Here is a 22530-nt window from a genome sequence, read left to right as displayed (position 1 = left end):
ACACGCCCTATATCATTACAAAGCCTCCACAAGCTCGAATAATCCTCTGCTCAAATGCAGAGTCTATGGATTCATGAGGTTGTTCCATACCCGAATACGTACATCCGCTCGACATAATTAAAACGAGACTCGTCCGACCAGACAAAGTGTTTCCAGTCATGAAGAGACTAATGTCGGTGTTGACGGGGCGAGGGGAGGCGTAAACCTTTGTGTCGTGCAGTCATCAAGGGCACACACTATGGGACTTAACATCTGAGATCATCAGTCCCCTAGAACTTAGACCTAATTAAACCTAACTAACCTAATGACAATCACACACATCCATTCCCGAGGCAGGATTCGAACCTGCGACCGTAGCAGTCGCGCGGTTCCGGACTGAAGCTCCTAGAAGCGCTCGGCCACCGCGGCCGGCCAAGGGTACCTTCGGCTCCGGAGCCCATGTCGATGATATTTTGTTGAATGGTTCTTACACTGACAGTTGTTGATGACCCAGCATTTAAATCTACAGCGTTCTGCAGAAGGATCGGACGTCTGTTGAACGATTTTCTTCAGTCGTCGTTGGTCCCGTTCTTGCAGGATCTTTTTCTGGCCGCAGCGATATGGGAGATCTGATGTTTTTCTGAATTTCTGGTATTGATGATACACTCATGAAATGGTCGTACGGTAAAAACACCACTTCATAGCTACCTTGGAGATGCTGTGTCCCATCGCTCGTGGGCCGACTGTTGCATCACGTTCAAACTCACTCAAATCTTGGTTATCTGCCACTGTAGCAGCAGTAACCGATCTACCAATTGCGCCAGACACTTGTTGTCATATATAGACGTTGCCGACCGCAGCGTCGTATTCTGCCTACTTACATATCTCTGTATTTCAATACACATACCTAGACCAGTTTCTTTGGCGCTTCACTGTATGTGGACGACTATTTTCGGCAGCTATAATTGCCATCTTCAAATCTGAAAGAATTTTTTTTATATTTACAACAGTTTCAACGGATTCTTACGTTCTAATGTTCACGGTACATTCAAAGGAAGATTTTACCCTTAACTGTATGTGGTGCAGGTGACATGTAGCCCTGGATATATAGCAACTGTAATATAAGAAAACATAATTATGGAACATCCAACGTCAAAAGTACAATTAAATGTATCAGAGGTACACGTACCTCGCTGGAGCAAATGCGTAAGTGTCGCGCCAGACAACCAATGATAACACCGTGCATGTGGTACACATTCATAAAAGTCGATGTTAAAATGCATTTTGTATACAAATGTTACTTGCTCTGTCCGTGGTGACAGCTGGCGTCGCACAGTCCAACAATAGTCAACCGGACTACATGGTATTATGGAGCACTATCGGATGCCGGCAGGCTGCTATTTAATAACGTAGAAAACCTAATACATACTTGCTTTCCACGTTTGTATAATATATAGGGCGTAACAAAAATGTACGGCACAAGTTGCATTACACATTCCTCACACGTAGACGAAGCAATTATGTTACATGAACATTTGTCTGGAAACCTTTTGTTTCTATGTTACAACTCATCTTTTCCAGCTCATCAATCATGGGAAACACGCAAGAACAGAACGCACAAGCACGTCACGTGCAACCCTACCTCACAGAAGACGTTCATTATATCCTCCGTGGTCACTGATACATGCATCAACCTGCCGTCGTAGTGAACCACGGATTCGCTCATGTATCCCTGGAGTATTGCGTATGGTTTCGCAGCCTTCCTTAGTACGGCCACAGGGACTCTGAACATCTTGTTCTGGGATTCCACACACAGGGCTTTCAAATGCCCCCATAAATAAGATAACTTTGTCTGTTGAGCCCGAGTGGAAGAAAGCAAGGCCCTACCAAACAGTCACCAATAATGCCGGCCCAAACACTGACCTAAAAATTTTATTGATGACCTGCTTGAACAGTTGCGTTAGGATTGACGTCTGTCCATACATGCCGACTGTGAAAATTTACAATCTGATCTGAAAAGGCGCCTCGTCTGTGAACAGCACATTTGCACTAAAATTAGGGTTGACACTTTGTTGAATAAACCATTCGCAGAAGAGTAGCCGTGTCGGAGACTCAGCTGCTGATAGTAGCTGCACAGGCTGGAAAGGGTACGGATGCAGCTGCTCCTCGTGTAACACTCGCCAGATGGTCACGTGGTCAACATTCAGGGTTGCAGCTACACGTCTCGTACTGGCACTAGGGTCGTCGTCAACTGCATGAAGTATTGTCTCCTCCCGTAGCGGTGTCCTCGTCCCTCTAGGTCTTCCCAGGTCGCGAGTATCAGGCTTCAATGTCCCATCTTCCCTAAGTCGACGATTAATGGCTTCAAACGTTTTCTTGTCGCGGTACCTTCGTCCTGGAAATCTCTCCCAGTACAAACGTTGAGCGGGAGCGCCATTGCCTTCAGTTAACCCATACAAGAAATGGGCACCTGCCATTTCTGCATTTGTGTGGACTGCCATTGCTCGAGCCAGGTCTATGACTGACTCTACGTAGTAGCCTGTGTACTTGCAGCGGTCGCACTGATCGCTGTAACAGTCGATGTTACTTGCAAACTGGCAATTGCGAACGTCGCATGGCAACAAGAACATGTAAAACAAAACACTGGCGGTGCACAACGTAACCAGACGTCACCAAGAGTGTACCTTCCCCATGATTCTAACGTTCTGTTCTTATGTGTTTCCCATGATTAATGAGTTGGAGACAATGAGTTGTAACACGGAAACAAAGCGTTTCCAGACCCATGATTGTGTAACATAATTTCATCGAGTACGTGTGACGAACGCGTCCTGCAATTTGTGCCGCACATTTTTGTTGCAGCCTGTATACAGTGATACAGTACTCCACACTTATAAGATCGTTTTCATAATATTTTAAAACCAATTTAAAACCATGTTTTAAGAGACAAGAAATGACTGTGGTAAGGTATCTCAAAACACGGCCCTAGATTTCACCAACGTTGTCCCCCCTTGATTATATTGTTTAACAATGTAGACCTCTGGACCTCAAACTTTATTGATCAGCAGCCCATACTGAGAATGGGGGAGCGACACCTGAGGTGCATATGTACCGATCTCTTTATTAATTGCTAAGCTACATAAATTAGAATGTTACGAACTTTCAACAGACTATAGCTGTGGTAGGGGAGCGAAAATCTGCATGACGGCTAGCAAGTACTGATCGTTAAGAGTCCTCACCATTAGAACATCGAGCGAGGTGGTGCAGTGGTTACCACACTGGACTCGCATTCGGAAGGATGACGGTACAAACCCGCGGCCGACCATCCAGATTTATGTTTTCCGTGATTTCCCTAAATCATTCCAGGCAAAAACCGGGATGGATCCTTTGGAACGGCACGGCCGCTTTCCTTCCCCATCCTTGACTCAATCCGAGGTTGAGCTCCGTCTCAAATGAACTCGTCGTCGACAGGACGTTAAACCGAATCATCGTCTCCCTTTTTCTTTTTACCATTTGGAACACTTGCTGTTGATTGTTCCTCGTTTCAGATCACTGCCACCCTGTGCAACCACAATCGCTGTGACGTTAGAATAGCCTGACGAAATGTTGCGTTGTTTGTATCACCGGGTGATTGATTAATAACAGTAAATGTACTTATATTTAAATGCACTATGCAAGAATGCTGAATGTCATTTTTCCATTCATTGTATTGTATTATAACAGACTTAATTTAATTTCATATTTCTTGCGACAAATATCGACCGCATTTTAAGATGATCATCGTGCAATGTATACGCGCCAATCCATATTACTTCCATGTCGAAATGTATACCGTAGCAGCTCGTAGGTACAAGTCACGCATGCGCGTGATTTATCAGTATTGGAAGACAAACAATGAAACATCCCCCCTCTCAAATCCTCTACCCCCGGCAGTGGTCGGGCTACTTCCACCATAGCTCTTGTGTCAAGCGGCCAACTTTTCTTAGCTCACGGCCGAATTCATCAACATCAGTTAAAATTAAATACATCTTAAAATATTACCGTCTCCGTATTTTTGTTTGTTACTGAGCAGGAAAACCGCGTTCTTAAGAATCTCTTAATGTTAGTTGACGTTCTTGAATTCGGCAGTTAGGTGCTAGATGCTTATTATTATACGAGGGTTGCCGAGAAAGCAGTGCACCTCGTTTTTTTTCTCAGTCGAAAACAGTGCTACGAATGCGAAACGTTACGTGTGTACTATTTGAAGCCTCCTGAGTCAGCGCGCCAAGTTTCCGTCACTTCCGACAGATAGCATAGCTACAGGACAGTTTAAAAACTGCGTGTGTAGGTGAAGTACGTTACAAGTAAAGTGCCGTCATTGAATTTCTCACTGCAGAGAAAGAAACTGCGGGGAATGTTCACAAACGCGTGTGCAAAGTCTATGGAGCACCTTCTATCGACAGAAGTACAGTTAGTCGCTGGGCACGGAGGGTGAGGTCATCAGAAGGCGGTTCGGCGGTACTCGACGATTTGCAGCGGTCGGGGAGACCAGCCACGGCTGTCACACCTGACTTGTTGCAGCGAGCTGATGTTGTCATTCGCGAGGTCAGACGCATTACGACTCAGCAAAGGAAGTGTGGATGCAGTTATGTGCATTCTCGGATATTCAAAAGTGTGTCCAACATGGGTCCTGCGGTGTCTAACGGTGGATGACAAATCGCACAAAAAAAACATTTGTCCTGATTTTTTGCAACGTTCTGAAGCTGAGAGGGAGGCCTTCTTGTCCCGGATTGTGATAGGTGACGAAACCTGGGTTCACCATTTTGAGCGCGAAACAAAACGATACTCGATGGAATGGCGCCATTCCCGTTCTCCACAGAAGAAAAAATTAAAAGCAACTGCTTCCGACGGTAAGGTCATGATCACCGTTTTCTGGGACTGTGAAGGTGTGATATTCACTGAAGTGACGCCAAGAGGCGGGACCAATCCTTGTCCTGGTGGCGGGGCCAGTACTTTCACTGTGTGAATCACCTCTACATCTACATCTACATTTATACTCCGCAAGCCACTCAACGGTGTGTGGCGGAGGGCACTTTACCTGCCACTGTCATTACCTCCCTTTTCTGTTCCAGTCGCGTATGGTTCGCGGGAAGAAAGACTGTCTGAAAGCCTCCGTGCGCGCTCGAATCTCTCTAATTTTACATTCGTGATCTCCTCGGGAGGTATAAGTAGGGGGAAGCAATATATTCGATACTTCATCCAGAAACGCACCCTCTCGAAACCTGGACAGCAAGCTACACCGCGATGCAGAGCGCCTCTCTTGCAGAGTCTGCCACTTGAGTTTGTTAAACATCTCCGTAACGCTATCACGGTTACCAAATAACCCTGTGACGAAACGCGCCGCTCTTCTTTGCATCTTCTCTATCTCCTCTGTCAACCCGATCTGGTACTGATCCCACACTGTTGAGCAATACTCAAGTATAGGTCGAACGAGTGTTTTGTAAGCCACCTCCTTTGTTGATGGACTACATTTTCTAGGGACTCTCCCAATGAATCTCAACCTGGTACCCGCATTACCAACATTAATTTTATATGATCATTCCACTTCAAATCGTTCCGCACGCATACTCCCAGATATTTTACAGAAGTAACTGCTACCAGTGTTTTTTCCGCTATCATATAATCATACAATAAAGGATCCTTCTTTCTATGTATTCGCAATACATTACATTTGTTTATGTTAAGGGACAGTTGCCACTCCCTGCACCAAGTGCCTATCCGCTGCAGATCTTCCTGCATTTCGCTGCAATTTTCTAACGCTGCAACTTCTCTGTATACTACAGCATCATCCGCGAAAAGCCGCATGGAACTTCCGACACTATCTACTAGGTCATTTATATATATTGTGAAAAGCAGTGGTCCCATAACACTCCCCTGTGGCACGCCAGAGGTTACTTTAACGTCTGTAGACGTCTTTCCATTGAGAACAACATGTTGTGTTCTGTTTGCTAAAAACTCTTCAATCCAGCCACACAGCTGGTCTGATATTCCGTAGGCTCTTACTTTGTTTATCAGGCGACAGTGCGGAACTGTATCGAACGCCTTCCGGAAGTCAAGGAAAATAGCATCTACCTGGGAGCCTGCATCTAATATTTTCTGGGTCTCATGAACAAATAAAGCGAGTTGGGTCTCACACGATCGCTGTTTCCGGAATCCATGTTGATTCCTACAGAGTAAATTCTGGGTTTCCAAAAACGACATGATACTCGAGCAAAAAACATGTTCTAAAATTCTACAACAGATCGACGTCAGAGATATAGGTCTATAGTTTTGCACATCTGCTCGACGACCCTTCTTGAAGACTGGGACTACCTGTGCTCTTTTCCAATCATTTGGAACCTTCTTTCCTCTAGAGACTTGCGGTACACGGCTGTCAGAAGGGGGGCAGGTTCTTTCGCGTACTCTGTGTAGAAACGAATTGGTATCCCGTCAGGTCCAGTGGACTTTCCTCTGTTGAGTGATTCCAGTTGCTTTTCTATTCCTTGGACACTTAATTCGATGTCAGCCATTTTTTCGTTTGTGCGAGGATTTAGAGAAGGAACTGCAGTGCGGTCTTCCTCTGTGAAACAGCTTTGGAAAAAGGTGTTTAGTATTCCAGCTTTACGCGTGTCATCCTCTGTTTCAATGGCATCATCATCCCGGAGTGTCTGGATATGCTGTTTCGAGCCACTTACTGTTTTAACGTAAGACCAGAAATTCCTAGGATTTTCTGTCAAGTCGGTACATAGAATTTTACTTTCGAATTCACTGAACGCTTCACGCATAGCCCTCCGTACGCTAAGTTTGACATCGTTTAGGTTCTGTTTGTCTGAGAGGTTTTGGCTGCGTTTAAACTTGGAGTGAAGCTCTCTTTGCCTTCGCAGTAGCTTCCTAACTTTGTTGTTGAACCACGGTGGGTTTTTCCCGTCCCTCACAGTTTTACTCGGCACGTACTTGTCTAAAACGCATTTTACAATTGCCTTAAACTTTTTCCATAAACACTCAACATTGTCAGTGTCGGAACAAAAATTTTCGTTTTGATCTGTTAGGTAGTCTGAAATCTGCCTTCTATTACTCTTGCTAAACAGATAAACATTCCTCCCTTTTTTTATATTCCTATTAACTTCCGTATTCAGGGATGCTGCAACGGCCTTATGATCACTGATTCCCTGTTCTGCACTTACAGAGTCGAAAAGTTCGGGTCTGTTTGTCATCAGTAGGTCCAAGATGTTATCTCCACGAGTCGGTTCTCTGTTTAATTGCTCGAGGTAATTTTCGGATAGTGCACTCAGTATAGTGTCACTCGATGCTCTGTCCCTACCACCCGTCCTAAACGTCTGAGTGTCCCAGTCTATATCTGATAAATTGAAATCTCCACCTAAGACTATAATATGCTGAGAAAATTTATGTGCAATGTATTCCAAATTTTCTCTCAGTTGTTCTGCAACTAATGCTGCTGAGTCGGGAGGTCGGTAAAAGGAGCCAATTATTAACCTAGCTCGGTTGTTGAATGTAACCTCCACCCATAATATTTCACAGGAACTATCCACTTCTACTACACTACAGGATAAACTACTACTAACAGCGACAAACACGCCACCACCGGTTGCATGCAATCTATCCCTTCTAAACACCGTCTGTGCCTTAGTAAAAATTTCGGCTGAATTTATCTCTGGCTTCAGCCAGCTTTCTGTACCTATAACGATTTCAGCTTCGGTCCTCAAAATGTCTTCCACGAACGGCATCCTTTAATGGCCCAAATAAGTGGAAACCATATATTAACACATTAACAAAAGGAAAGACGCGCTTCCGGCGACTTCGGCGCCACAGCGATCCAGGAGATGTTTCACAGTAACGCTCGGCCCCACACAAGTCTGAGGACTGCTAAACGCCTCGCAAAACAGGGTTGGACATTATTACCCCATCCACCCTACAGCACTGACCTAGTCCCCTCGGACTTCCACTTGTTTGGGCCATTAAACGATGCCATTCGTGGAAGACATTTTTAGGACGATGAGGAGGTGATTCAACAGTGAAAGTACTGGCTCCACCACCAGGACAAGGATTGTTACCGACAGAGCATTCACGCCCTTGTTTCGCTCTGGAGGAAGGCCCTAGAGTGGAATGGAGATTACATAGAAAAGCAGGGTGTGTAGATAAAACAACATTCTTTCATGTGTGTAACTCTCATTATGCTCAATAAAGAATTGTTGAAGAAAAAATGCCGTGCATTACTTTCTGGGCAAACCTCGTACAAGATGCGCCTGAAAAATTCGATGAATGATCTCAGAAGCTAAGGGAAACAAGAGTTAGAAATAAAATACCTATATTGACCTTCAAAGTAACGATCATTAGCTAGAACAAACTTCTGACGTGCGTTACTGGATACCCACAACGTCTACGCGCTCAGCTCTCTCACTCAACTCAACATGACTGTTGTGCAGAGCCTCTTTATTGTCCAGATTTGGCGCCAACACACCTCTTTATGTTTCCCCGTCTTAAAGGCTTCACAGACGCAGCATGGTGCTTCGAGCGGTTCCTCAAAGAAGTGCTCGCTGTCAACATCCAACAGCTTTACGACGATCCCAAAAGTGTTTTGTACCTGATGGTGATTACTTTGAAGACCAGTACGGGTATTTTGTTTCTGATTCTTATTTCCTTTATTTTCTAGGACCATTCACCGAACTTTTTAGACGCATCTTGTATAATACGACTGAGAACTGTGGGCTGCAAAAATAATTGATTTTGGCTGCATGCGACCCGTGGACTGCAGTTTGACGACCACTGTTGTAAACGATTTGATCTGTTGTGTGCTACAGACACATTGTATTCTGAATAATAGTATACCTTGCATTTTTAAATAAATTCTCATACTGATTGTAACAGCATGTCACCGATTACGCTGAGTGGTACAAATGCACTGTCTATAACTCTGTAGTAGTTAAGTTTTTTGTGTACGTCTGTGCAGTGTTTTAGCACCGACTGCACACCAACTGCACACGGCACCACGAAACGCCATTGAGAAGGCGCTGATTCGGTCTCCAATGGAAAGAGAGGCCAGCGCCATACCTCCAGGAAGACAGGCTTCAGCCCCCCCCCCCACCCCCCTGTCAACGCTGATTTAACCAGCCGCCCATCGCTGGTCTGCCGAAGAATCGCCAACTGTGTTTTTTAAATTTCTGGTGACCTTTTTTTTAACTGTCCTCTATGAACATCTCCATGTTAGTCTATTTTTTACCTCCATTTTCTCCCATTATTATGTTTTAAGTTCCCATTTACCGCCTTATGTATGTAACATTTTATTCTTATTTTAAGTTGTCATGTCACTTGGCTGAAGAGCGGCGGATTGTGCTGCTGACAGCCCTCCCCTGCCCATATGGGGCAGGGGAATGATTGAAATCACAATAAAAGAAAAAAAAAAGCTGGTCTGCCCAGTTCGGTTGCAGATTTCGAGAGCAACATTACTGAGTAATAGGAAGACGTTACTTAGCCTGCGTTCTGCGAGTAGTAATAGTGTATAACAGTAATTGCATTTAGGAGGCGCAGCAGGCACAATAAGTTATGTATTGTTCCTTCCCTTAATAGAGATATAAAGTTTTCTTTTAGTTAGGAAGTGTTTTGTACAGACTACTTTGGATTCCTGCCACCGGCCAATGCAACTTGTCTCCTTCCTTGTTTGTGTCGGTGCTGACTCCCAGAGTAGCCGACACAACAACGTCAAACTTGCCAGTAAGCACGAAACCAGCCTTTCATCTACTGACGTAGTGTTAGCGAACATACAAACACTGTAAAGGTAGCGTGGAAGTGAATTTATGGTCTGTTGATAACAGAACGAAGTCCGTTTACAACCTGCACCACGCAAGTAACGAGCAGCCCTTAGTGGCTCGCCATCAGTTTTTTTGTCTTAAATATCTTTGTGACTAATGCCATTTTGGCATATTTATTATTTTATAAATGACATATAAGTACTGCCAGGCTTTCACGATAATTCCGTACTTATAATTTGCATCATACGTTTTTAGTCATAATTCTGTGACCTAGTTATAGACCATTCTTTAGTTTAAATTCTGAGGAAGACACTCCTAGCAGTGTTTAAACCCGGTTAATTCGTTAAAAGTTAGTGACCGAGGGCTGTCTTCTTTTAATTGTAACTATTCACGGTCTCTGAAAGTGCAGTAATGTAAAAAAATTTGGCAACAAAGTGTCTCCTAGAAAGCCGCTTGCTGTCACACGTGCAGTCCATTTCAGTTGCAGTTTTCACTATGAAATCTGGCGAATTATCTTATGATATTTCGAAAGGGTGTTAGTAACTTGGAATGTCTGCTTTTAAGTGGTGCGTCTATTTCCAGCGACCTGACATGGTCATTTCTAGTCTCTTAATAAGAAACTGAATTCATATTGTTTTAAAATATTATGAAAAAGACCTTACAACTGTAGAGTACTGTCATCATTGTATATATTATACAAACGTGGAAAACATGCATCTGTAAGGTTTTCTAAGTAATTAAGTAGCTGCCTGCTGCCACGTGGTGGTACTCCGTAACTTAGTATAGTCTGGTTGACTACTATTGGGTCGTGTGCCGTCTGCTGTCACCGCGGACAGAGCAAGTAACATTTGTATGAAAAATGTATTTTAACATCGACTTTTATGAATTGTACCACATGTATGGTTGAAACGTCCCCTTAGAAAAATTAAGAATGACTGTGCTGGTAAACGTCTTACGTTATTTGGTACAGAGACAGCTGAGTAAACTGAACGTCCTCAGACAGTTCTCTCTTTACTTATTCTCATCATCACTAAACTGACACACAATATTTTTTTTTTGCGCAACGCAATCTCACTCTCAATAATCCCTACAAAAGAATGGCCCTGACTAACAATAACCTATACCTTTCATGAATCACTTACCTCACAACAATCTTCGTTACTCGAACTACTGCAATACAGCCAGCGCCAATACTGCCCGCTAAATGAAAGATTCTAACTACTGGACGCTCTAACTACTGATAGGCAAAGTTAGCAAATGAAAGATTTTGACAGATAAAAAACAATGTATTTAGCTTAATAATGTTCAAAAGTCATCATATACATATATCTATCAATTCATGACATCCATCTTTACAGATTTCCTTTTTCTGGCGGACACACGTCCAGATCGTCCGCATATAGTAACCTCTCAAAACTCTGGCATCTCTCTCTCCACACCCACCACTGCTGGCGGCTCACCTCCAACTGCGCAACGCTACGCGCTGTTCACATCAGCTGCCCAACACTACAATAGAGAATATTCCAACAATGCCAACCAGCCACAAGCTGCACACAGCGCAGTCAGCGATTTTCATACAGAGGACTACGTTGCGTTACCGACATTAAACCCTAAACAGCCCACTTACACGGTTTTATCATCGGATGTCTGACGCGCCACTTGCGAGTCTGCTCCAGCGAGTTATGCGTACGTCTGATACGTTTTATTGCACTTCTGATGTTGGATGTTCCATAATTATTTATATCTACATTACAGTTAAGTTCCCATATAGTCAGGGCTATATGACACCTGCTCCATGTACAGTGACACTAAATTGATGTGAGTCAAGGGTATGTAACACACAGCTTTTCAAAAATGTTCTTCTAAATGTACGTTGAAAATTAGAATGTAAAAGACCGTCAAAAATACTGTTGTAAATTTTAAAATATTCTTTCAAGTTTGAAGGTGGCAATTAAAGTTTGCCGAAACTAGTCGTCACATATGTAATTCATGCGATCTGGTCTAATAAAACTTCCCCAAGCAGATGATTGTATTTTTCAGTTAAAGACATGTTTACTGTCATGGTAGCGCCAAGTTTAATGATTAAATAAAGGTCTGTGTTTATGTTAACAGCTGGTTCGACTGCAGCTTTGTGCACTTCTCATTTGTCTCTAAGGACCACAGAACGCCCCAGGAAGACTCGAGCACATCCTGACGAGCGGGAAATATTGTTTCACTCCGGTTTCTCCGCAGCTACCTCTGACGTCGTTGTATTTTGGCTCCTAACGTGGAGCGATGCTGCGTTCGCCTTCTACTGCTGTTTGTGTCCTTCTCAAATGCCAAGATAAAAAAATACAAGGGAACATCGACGGCGCACGAGAACATGAAGTGCCGTACAACACGGACCTGTGATCCGACAGGCTCAGAAGGAATTCACTATTCAGTATTGTTTGTTTGGAAACGCTTAATAGCTTGTATGAGTGCTCAAGTTCAGTACCTTGAACACTTGATGCGGCAGGCCACGTCCAGGGAAGTTCAGCCGCCGTGTTGGAAATGTTATTTCAGGCGACGCCACATTGGGCGACTTGCGTGTCGATGACGATGAGAACACACGACGCAGAAAATCTCCAACCCGACCGGGAATCGAACCCGGGCCCGCTGCATGGTCGGCAGACACGTTACCATTCAGGTAAACAGGCAGACACAGTCACAACAATAAACACACGAATCGTAACTCAGTGACGTGTTTGCTCAGATTTGGTACAGTAAGGAAGTTATTTGTGGAACCTCTTCTCCTGTCGCCGGTACAGTGGTTTTCGGCGCTATTATCTTGTTACTGTTTGATGAGAAGTCAAACACTAAAGTTCAACACATATTATGTCGTTAAAGACTTCTTCGAAGGCTCTTTTCAGTGACATAAATCAGTGTTAACAGTTCCATTAAAATGCATATTCGGTACCATGTGTCATAATTCGGTAAGCTCTAGAATGAACTGCATTTTGCAGTCAGCAAATACGTGAGATTACCTTTCATTTTATATGTCATTTTCCCTAGTTTCTTGGAGTTTCTATCTCCATTTTACGGTTGCCCACCTTTTTATCTGTTCTCTTCCATAATGTTCACCCTTTTTATATCTATGTACCGCCATATTTTCTCCATTATGTTATTTCAAATGTCTTCTATTGTATAATGTATGCCTTTCGGCTGAAGAGCAGCGCCTATGAAGCTGCCAGCCCGCCCCAGATGAGGAACTGAAGTGCAATAAAAAAAAAAAGCTGCCCCTTAGTCAGTGATTTTGCTGCTGACGACGATAGTAGAGACAGCCAGCGAAAGCTCGAGGGTTTCATACGAAATGACACGGCTTGTAAACCAAGATGATTTTACTCAAACAAGTAGTAAGTTTGCATTAAACATTCTTTTTATAGACTCTATCGGAGTGGGACCGGTGATATATAAAAAACTGTTGTGTGAAAGACGCTGTATTATTCTGTTGATATATTTAAGGGTTAACATTTGAAATGTTTCTTCATCATATAAATGTGAGTTGATTTCAGTTATCTTGTACCTTTAAGCAACGTCTCGTGTTCATGAATTATTGATGCTTCATGATAACCTTTGCCGACATCAAAACGAAAATAAAAAGAAACAGTGACACCTTTTCGAAGATTCTACGAAATATAAAATAAGATGGAATATATTGTGGACATATCATTTGCTAACGACTGTTACAGGTTTCGTCAGCAAATTGAGCGAGTAATTTAGTGTCCTCTTTTTTTTTTTTTTTAAAAAAAAAAAAAGGCTACGTGCTTTTCACAGCAGTAAGGACATTTTAATCGAGTCTGAATTTAAGAGAGCAACATTTTCTGTGCAAAGGAGTGTTAACAAATCTATGCCTCTTACGTATTCAGCTAACATGCGTACATACCGATTACTCGAATGATATATTCCCAAAATGTAAAACTTCACTAAATAATGCCTGATATTATGTAGAGGGTGGCGAATGCTCGACAATAAAGCTGTCGAATATCAGATCATAATAATGGTGGTGTAATTGATTATGACAGGCAAATTTATGTGTAGCATTATGGAAACGTCTGGTCGCGAAACGGTCAATGGCCGGGAGAACAGTGTGCTGACCGCATGCCCCTCCATATCCGCAGCCAGTGACGCCAATCCGGCTGAGGACGACGTGGGGCTGGTGGGTATCGTTGGGCCTTCCGAAGTCTGTTTGGATGGAGTTCAGTTTTATTATGGAAACGATCCAGTTTTTCCAGAAAAAAAGGCGCACGCATATTTGTTTCATAAATTAATGCTTACCTAAGTATTCGGCAGTGTGACTGAAGTTGATTTCAGCGTTGACTGTTTCAGTTTCCTTCTACAGCTGCATTGCGACAGAGTCCATGAAGTCTCGGACGTCCAACCTGCATCTGTTGAAGATGAGAAACAATTTCTGTGTTATCGGTAATGTAAATTGAGTAGCGAAGTCAAAGTTTCCTTATTTGTACCATTCACAGTGTTAGTTTCACTTAATTCCTCCAAATTAAACATAATTAACGTTGTCTTTCTTGTAGACAAACACATATACCAATCGAGGAGCAATAGATACCTTGCGGAACAAGGACCGAAAACAGATTTGAACAAGATAGCACATTATTTCAGAGAACAGTTTGCTGTAATATCGTCAGGAAATATGTTTCCTTAAGTTACATTAACTATACAAGAACCATACCGGACATCCGGTCGACTTTTTCGATAAGAATTGACGAACTGACTCAGAAATTAAATATATATACAGTGAGGAGAGTATACTGATCAGACATTTTATTATCAAATCTTTGTAAATGAAAGACAAGAATGCACCTCCGCTGTAAATGATATACCACTCAAATTTTCTCCATTTTTGCCAACACTGTAATGTTTATTTTCACAGACAGGTTGAAATTTTGATGAAAAAAAAAATTTGAGACTGCTCCCGACTTGCTTAAAATTAATAGAGAAATAGCTGCGAGGGAAGATTCCATAAAAATAATTCTTTAATTCTGCATCTATTTAGTGCACCTGCATTCACAGCAATGATCAAATACGCGCGGTTCGCATCGAAGGTGATGAAAGAAAAAACAATTTTTTTGAATCTACATGAACTATCTTTTCTGGTATCGCAGCTTTAAATCCCGCGTGCTTGCAGGGCAGTACCTTTTGAAATTTGCATGATCTCGGTTGTTTCTGCGACAAATACCATCCAGAATTCTGTTCTAGCACAGCAAATGATGCAAAGAATACCGAGCAAGCCAATTCTGTAATAGATTCTATAACAAACAGAATACACGGAAAGACTGTTTGCTGTAGCTATTGTTTTATCAATAACATTACAGTGGTGAAAATGACTATTTTTTAATAATTTTGCGTAAAACAAACCGTTTGATGATATTCTATAGGATGAAATTTAAGAAAAGGTACACGGGTGAGGTATGAGCTCGTACCACCAATATGGTGAGCCCAAACCTCTGACACTGCAGTACGCTCGCCCTCTCGACACACAATTAACGTTACAGACGCAGGAGGCACTCACAATAGTTCAACATTGATTTCCTTGCAAACTGGGAGTCGCCTCATTAAAAAGCGCTAGCTAGGTACTAGGGACAGGTCCCTCTATTTCACACGTGCGCCTCGTTAAAATGCGTGATTAACAGGTGTGATGGTCTCCTTTTAAGTCGTGGTTACGCTCTTGATGTCTGCCTAACAGGCAGCCTTGCATACTTCGCCGTACCGAGGGAGGTCACAGTGCCCGTTGGATGTAGGGTACCTCACTCGAATAGATTTACGCTGACCGAAAGACAGTCGCACCACCAGAAAATTAGAGTAGTGAAATTTCTGGAATAAATTTGTCTAGCTAACATATTTAAGTGATTAACATTTCTTGGTCACAGGTTTGACGTAAGAGCGAGATAAATCGTTGCAAATGTGAAATACTAGGTACATTAATAACCGGAATGTTGAATGCAGGCATGAAAACGTGCATGCATTGCGTTGTGCAGATGCCGGATATCAGTCTGGGGAATGTAATTACACGCCTGTTGCGTTTGGTCGGCCAGTACAGGAACGGTTAACGCTATTTATTGATGACGCGAGAGTTGTCCGATGAGGTCCCGTATGTTATCTATTGGAGACGGATCTGGTGACTGAGCAGGCCATGGCAACATGTCGACATTCTGTAGGCCGTAGGGCGTGTTGGGTTGCAACAGCGGTATGTGGTCAAGCGTTATCCTGTTGGAATACACTCTCTCGAATGCTGTTCGTGAATGGCAGCGCAAGAAGTCGAATCACCAGACTACATATGAATTTGCAGTCACTGCGCGTGGGGTAACCACTAGCGCGCTCCTGCTCTCAGGCGACATCGCGTCCCAGACCGTGGCTCCAGCTCCAGGTGTAGGTCCAGTGTACCTAGCACACAGACTTACTGGTTTCAGGCCCTCAAATGACCTCCTTCTAACCAACAAAGGCCATTACTGACACCGAGGCAGTAACGGCTTTCATCAGAAAACAACAGACCCCCAGCCCGCCCTCCAATGAGATCTCGTGTGACACCACTGAAGTCGCAAATGGCGGTGATTCGGGGCAGTGGAATGCACGCTACATGGTGTCTGGCTCGGAGCTGTCCTGGTAGTAACCGATTTGTAAGAGTTCATTGTGTCAGTGAGGTGCCAGCTGCTGCTCAAATTGCTGCTGTTGATGCAGCACGATGCGCCAGAGTCATACGCCGAACACGATGCTCTTCTCTCTCGGTAGTGCTACGTGGCCGTTCAGAGCCGCGTCTTCTTGAGACCGTACAATCCCGTGACCACCACTGCCAGCAACCACGTACAGTGGCCACACTCCTGCCAAGTCTTATGCAGCGTCGCAGAAGGAACATCCAGCTTCTCATAGCCCTATTATACGACCCCATTGAAACTCTGTGAGGTGGCGCCTTAAAGGCATTCTTGATTAACATCAGCTCACACGTTCCACCTCAAAGGTAACTATCGCTCACTATCTACAGCGCACATTTAAAGCAAACCTGATTTATCTCATCATATTGGCGCTACTAATGCCGCTTTATGAGACTGGTGCGAAATTGGAATAGACAACATCTTCCAGATGTAGAAACACACCAACCAAGTTTCTTTTATGCTGCACAGCTCCTTCTTGGCGTCGCAATTTTTTTCGTCAGTGTATTTCGATGATCTCCTATTGAAAGACATGACGTATCCGGTATAAATATTCACGGTGCGTGTACTGATTTGAAACTTCGTGCCAGATTAAAATTATGTTCCTGACCTGGAGTAGAAAGTGCGACCTTTCCTTCTTACGGGCAGGTGCTCTACCGAAGGCCTATCCAGGCACGACACACCAGCCTCCCCATCCCATCCTACCCCTCTTCATATCTCGCGCGGTTAGCAGTTCTGGAAGAAGTAAGAAGAGATTCTGATGGAAGTAAGGCTCTGAGGACGCCTAGTGAGACGTGTCTGGATAATTAAATCCGTGGAGCACTTGCCCGCTCAAGGTTAAAGCTCCAGAATCACGTCTCTGTTCGGCCCACAGTTTCAGCCATAATGGTGTCGTACTGGAGATTTCGTATATCTGACGGAGAAAAGAAACTGGTATAGGCATGCATATTCAAATACAGAGATACGTTAACTGGCAGAATACGACGCTGTGGTCGGCATCTCCTATACAAGACAACAAGTACCTGGCGTAGTTGTTAGACCGGTTACTGCTGCTACAATTGCAGGTTGTCAAGATTTACGTTAGTTTGAACGTGGTGCTATAGTCGGCGCAAGAGCGATGGTACACAGCATCTCCGAGGTAGCGATGAACTGGGGATTTTCCCGTACGACCATTTTACGAGTGTACCGTGAATATCAGGAATCCGGCAAATCATTAAATCTCCGACATCGCTGCGGCCAGAAAAAGATCCTGCACGAACGGGGCCAACGATGACTGAAGAGAATCGTTCAGCGTGACGGAAGTGGAACCCTTCCGCAAATTGCTGCAGATGTCAATGCTGGGCCATCAACAAGTGCTGAGGTCCGAATCATTCAACGAAACATCATCGATACGGGCTTTGTGAGCCGAAGGCTCATGTACCTTTGATTACTGCACGACACAAAAAAGCTTTACGCCTCGCCTGGGCCCGTCATCACCGACATTGGACTGTTGAATGACAGGAAACATGTTGCCTGTTCGGACGAGCCTCGTTTCAAATTGTTTCGAGGCGATGGACGTGTACGGCTATGGAGAGAACTTCATGATTCTATGGACCGTGCATGTCAGCAGCGAACTGCTCAAGCTGGTGGAGGCTCTGTAATATTGTGGGGCGTGTGCAGTTGGAGTGATATGGAGCCCCTGATACTTCTAGATACGACTCTGACAGGTGACAAGTACGTAAGCATCCTGTCTGATCACCTGCCATTCATATCCATTGTGCATTTCGACGGACTTGGGCAATTCCAGTACGACAACGCGACACCCCACACGTCTAGAATGGCTACAGAGTGGCTCCAGAAACACTGTTCTGAGTTTAAACACTTCCACTGGCCACCAAACTCCCCAGACATGAACATATTGAGCGGATGTGGATTGCCTTGCAACGTGCTATTGGGAAGAGATCTTCACCCCCTCGTACTCTTACGGATTTATGGACAACTCTGCACGATTCATGGTGTCAATTACCTCCAGCACTACTTCAGACATTAGTCGAGTCCATGCCACATCGTGTTGTGGCACTTCCGCGTGATCACGGATATTAGTCAGTTGTACCAGTTTCTTTGACTCTTCAGTGTAATAAAACTGAGAGCAACTGAACTGTTGTGTTGAAATGACAGAATTTCCGTCATCAGAGGTTACGTAATGGTTCAGCGTTTCGCAGGGATGGGGTGTCGTAAAACTCACTGTTCTTTCCATTCATCATATCCTGAAATTCTTCTTCACTTTAACTAAAGATATAAATGTCATCAGCAAATCCTATCCTCGATATCCTGACACCCTGAATTATAATGCCACTCCTGAACTTTTCTTTTATTTGCATCATTGCTTCCTTGGTTTATAGAGTGCACAATAGTGGCTAAAACTGCATCCCTGTCTTTTACCCTTTCGAAACGGGCACCTCCTTCTTGGTCTCCCAGTCTTAATTTCACTCTTGGTTCTTATACACTCCTGGAAATGGAAAAAAGAACACATTGACACCATTCTTGCTCCGGACACTGCGAGAGGGCTGTACAAGCAATGATCACACGCACGGCACGGCGGACACACCAGGAACCGCGGCGTTGGCCGTCGAATGGCGCTAGCTGCGCAGTATTTGTGCACCGCCGCCGTCAGTGTCAGCCAGTTTGCCGTGGCATACGGAGCTCCATCGCAGTCTTTAACACTGGTAGCATGCCGCGACAGCGTGGACGTGAACCGTATGTGCAGTTGACGGACTTTGAGCGAGGGCGTATAGTGGGCATGCGGGAGGCCGGGTGGACGTACCGCCGAATTGCTCAACACGTGGGGCGTGAGGTCTCCACAGTACATCGATGTTGTCGCCAGTGGTCGGCGGAAGGTGCACGTGCCCGTCGACCTGGGACCGGACCGCAGCGACGCACGGATGCACGCCAAGACCGTAGGATCCTACGCAGTGCCGTAGGGGACCGCACCGCCACTTCCCAGCAAATTAGGGACACTGTTGCTCCTGGGGTATCGGCGAGGACCATTCGCAACCGTCTCCATGAAGCTGGGCTACGGTCCCGCACACCGTTAGGCCGTCTTCCGCTCACGCCCCAACATCGTGCAGCCCGCCTCCAGTGGTGTCGCGACAGGCGTGAATGGAGAGACGAATGGAGACGTGTCGTCTTCAGCGATGAGAGTCGCTTCTGCCTTGGTGCCAATGATGGTCGTATGCGTGTTTGGCGCCGTGCAGGTGAGCGCCACAATCAGGACTGCATACGACCGAGGCACACAGGGCCAACACCCGGCATCATGGTGTGGGGAGCGATCTCCTACACCGGCCGTACACCACTGGTGATCGTCGAGGGGACACTGAATAGTGCACGGTACATCCAAACCGTCATCGAACCCATCGTTCTACCGTTCCTAGACCGGCAAGGGAACTTGCTGTTCCAACAGGACAATGCACGTCCGCATGTATCCCGTGCCACCCAACGTGCTCTACAAGGTGTAAGTCAACTACCCTGGCCAGCAAGATCTCCGGATCTGTCCCCCATTGAGCATGTTTGGGACTGGATGAAGCGTCGTCTCACGCGGTCTGCACGTCCAGCACGAACGCTGGTCCAACTGAGGCGCCAGGTGGAAATGGCATGGCAAGCCGTTCCACAGGACTACATCCAGCATCTCTACGATCGTCTCCATGGGAGAATAGCAGCCTGCATTGCTGCGAAAGGTGGATATACACTATACTAGTGCCGATATTGTGCATGCTCTGTTGCCTGTGTCTATGTGAATGTGGTTCTGTCAGTGTGATCATGTGATGTATCTGACCCCAGGAATGTGTCAATAAAGTTTCCCCTTCCTGGGACAATGAATTCACGGTGTTCTTATTTCAATTTCCAGGAGTGTACATAAGCTACTCCATATTATCCGACTTTTCTGAACATTTTGCAAGTATTAATCCATTTTAAGTTGTCGGACGGTTCTTCCAGGTCGACAAGAAGCGTGAATATGTTTTTATTCAAGCCTCGTTTCCATTACCAAGAGTAACACCAGAACACCATTTTAGCATTTTTTGTGGATGACGTTTCGATACTACACCACGGCGTATAAAGTTTGGTAACGCAGGGGCAAGTTTCCGTCTGACGGCGTTAGTGGACACGCGGCATCTGGTGGACCCAATGGCGCGCGTCTGCTGAGCCACACGCTGTACTGTGAGCAACATCTGCCACCGCGGTGCAGGAGGGCCAGCGGCAGCCACTGGCCCTCTTGCTCTTGGAGCCACTAAGCTACGACACCTTCGTCGTGCTTCATCCTTTTTTGAAACTGAGAGAGCTGGACTCTGTTTGTTGCATCATTGTTTGTATTGAGTCTTTGTTCGCTTGGAGAAATATGCGTTAAGTAAATCCTTTGCTTACAGTATTAATCCGTTCACTAACCGTTGCTGCTCCTGTCCAACTTTCCTTCGACGACACTTGGCATACACGTTATAACCGCCCTTTTAATTGAGAACGATATTATCTGGCTTACTTTCATATAGGGGGGAGGTGATCGATAATATCGGAAGTAATGGATAGCACTGATAAAGTTTTTATTAAAATTACCGATGCTTAATTTCTCAGCGAAATAGCGCTTCAAGGATATCATGGAAGGTTTAATCCGGCTACTTTTGTTTCTAAATTCTACTATATGAACTAAATGCGGGTATTGTTAGATCTCTTGTCTTGTTTTGTGCGCTCTGAATATGTATAGGTAGCTGCGGCGTGCGATATAGCGGGCATTTCCGTGTGATATGCTACGGGAGGGATGAGGGAACTTCTGTCAAACTGCAAGAAAATTGACTATAGTTAGTTTATACGGAACAGAGTTTTGCCGTAATGTCACGGACTAAGAATATAAGAGGAATTGTGTGAGAGAGAAAAAGTAGCGCTCAGTATTAAATTCTATTACATGCCGAATAAGCGATAATAGAATCTGCGGACTATACGAAGGGACGTTAAACTGAATATAAGAACGTAACTGGGCAGTTAGCGTTGTGAAAGTAAAAGCGTATGAAGTTGAATGACTTTATCGAAGTATAGTAATGGACCATAGTCCTTGCTATAAAATCTTTGAGTGACGAACTATAAAAATCACGGGACTTTTAGTTGTCGTAATTGCTGAGAGTAATTGTAAGGTCAACCCTCCTTTTCCCTATACGCACAACGCAATCATTCATGATCATTTAATTATTATGAAATATTGTAGATAAAAAAAAACTAAAGTGATTTCCACAAAAGCGTGTGTATTAGTAAGTAATAAGTAACATCCGAAGACGTTATTTACTACTTGTCTTCGGTAAAGCAGCAACAAATGAGGGGTGTTCGACTGAGCAAAAAGTTAACATTAATTGTTAGTATTAAAACCCGAAATTTAGTGGCCGTTACAGTGAAGATGTTTGTGACTGCTCCATCTGATGTGTAGATATAACGAAAAGTCGGGCACATACAGCGGATAACGACATCAATATCTTACGTCAGAGAAGTCGAAGACAGCAGTTGGGCGGAGGGCGGCCACAAACTCTGCAAGTCCACCATCCCTTACTATCGTGTACGAACTCGTACACAACACCTTTACTTTTATTAAAGCCAAGTTGTTCCTTATCTCACAGCTCGTGAATTTTCTTTTCGAATATTCTGTACATTATTCTTGTCAGCAACATGGATGTATGAGCTTTTAACTGACTCTGCGATTTGCTATCTTTGGGATTGTGTGGATGATATCTTTCTGAAAGTTTGACAAAATGTCTGCCAGTCTCGCCAGGAATGGCGTGGCGTTTTCTGTATCACTGCAGTGGTCTCTGCCTGATTATCTAATAGTGAAAACAAAAATCAAATTAAGACCACTGTCTGTAACACAGCTTGTACACTCACTCCATCGTGGTATTACAACACGAATTCCATGCCGTTCTTGACTCGTCGTGGAAGTAATGTGGGTAGGTATACATGGCAATACTGTGGGACCTCTACTGGCACTGGAGTTCCAGTGACACCGGGTCAGTAGTACATAATATTGATGAAGGGTATGTGTAATGGTAGTAGAAACTCTGCAGCGTTTGCAGTATGAC

General features: G+C 44.4%; 1 protein-coding gene across 1 annotated transcript in view; it reads right to left on the bottom strand.

The window, feature by feature from the left end:
* LOC124709076 (transient receptor potential protein-like) overlaps window positions 1-14168 on the bottom strand; it is a gene marked incomplete at its 3' end in the record, with an annotated part of 289063 nt that extends 274895 nt beyond the window's left edge. The window contains exon 1 of the mRNA XM_047240724.1: window positions 14058-14168. The remainder of the gene's footprint in view (window positions 1-14057) is intronic.
* Between the last annotated feature and the right edge of the window lie 8362 nt (window positions 14169-22530).

Source organism: Schistocerca piceifrons, chromosome 7, assembly GCF_021461385.2.
Source record: "Schistocerca piceifrons isolate TAMUIC-IGC-003096 chromosome 7, iqSchPice1.1, whole genome shotgun sequence".
Classification (NCBI taxonomy): Eukaryota; Metazoa; Arthropoda; class Insecta; order Orthoptera; family Acrididae; genus Schistocerca; species Schistocerca piceifrons.
Note: the sequence above shows the minus strand (reverse complement) of the source record. Positions and strands in the feature narration are given on the sequence as shown.